The following is a 1,340-nucleotide window of genomic DNA, read 5'->3' as shown; positions in this document are numbered from 1 at the left end:
AATCCGAATTTGGCTTTGATTTAAACACTTTTAACACACTTAATTAGGTCACAAATGACCATTTTTCACTTCACATTAGGTCAAAGACACCATTTACAAGTTTTTCACATTTTTGGTCTCTAACCCTAATGTCCAAAACCCTAATTCATGTCATTTGTTGCATTTAGCTACTTTCAAGGTCTTTAATCATAACCACTCACTAATTTAAGTTTCTAAACCCATTTAAACCATTCAAATCATGCAAATCACCCTCCCCCTTCATGCTGGCCAAATTTTAGTTTGGTCCCTCAATAAATTTTCTTTCCATTTTAAGTTTATTTACAAGTTAAACAAGCTAAAAATGCAATAATTAAACTAACTTCACATCTTAAATCACTAACCTTGCTAGGCGTCTTTGAGCTTTCCTTTTTTCCTCTTTCTTTGATGACCAATCTCCTTCCCAAGTGATTAGAACAAGTTTTTATGAAGTTTCTGTGGAAGCAATTGAGGTTTAATGAAGGATTGTAAGCTTGAGTGCAAGCTTTAATGGAGGATATCCATGGGGGAATGAGGGCGAGTGAGGGTGGCAAGGGAGAAAGGAGGAAGAAGACTTTTGTTTTTTTTTTTGTTTTTTCTTTTCTTTATTTTGTTTTTATCCTTACGGAAGACCCAAAAATCTAAATAAGTAAATAAATTAATTTTATTCTTTATAGCATCATGCACGAGGCCATGCATGATGTCATCACCTTTTTACTTTTCTATTTTCTTTTTTTTTTATTTATTTTTCTATTAGTTCTTTAATTTAATTTTCGATTCCAAAATTTTCTTTTCTCTGATTTTATTTGACAGTTAGGTCAGGAGTCAGCTCTCAGGGTCAATTGACCAAATTGCCCCTCGCCGGTTCATCCCGGTTTGCAAATAATTCAGTATTTCTTCCGGCTCCCTGACCTAATTATTTGACTGGCTTAACAGTTCTTTTTCATGATTTTCTCTTTTCCACTGTGTTTATAAGGGTCCTAAGGACCGCGGCATCATATTTTACGGTTCGAAATTTGAGTTTAAATCGACTTCACAGTCGTTCCCGAGAAGGTCACCCATCGTTGTGACTCTCGGCTCGTTTAACTTCTTATGTTCAGTTTTTCTTTTTTATACTTAACTAATTGGACATTACTAATTATTTGAGTTTATGGTTTATCTAGTTGTATTAAGTATGGTTCTAATCCCCTTAATTTTACGGATCGACTTCGGTCACCGGAACAGTGAAATATAACAGGCTATGCAAATAGGGGTATTACAATTCTCACCCCCTTAAAATAATTTCGTCCTCGAAATTTTACCTGGTATTAGTCTCTGAACAGTTG

The sequence above is a fragment of the Hevea brasiliensis genome, chromosome 10, assembly GCF_030052815.1.
Source record: "Hevea brasiliensis isolate MT/VB/25A 57/8 chromosome 10, ASM3005281v1, whole genome shotgun sequence".
NCBI lineage: Eukaryota > Viridiplantae > Streptophyta > Magnoliopsida > Malpighiales > Euphorbiaceae > Hevea > Hevea brasiliensis.
This window is presented reverse-complemented; position numbering follows the sequence as displayed.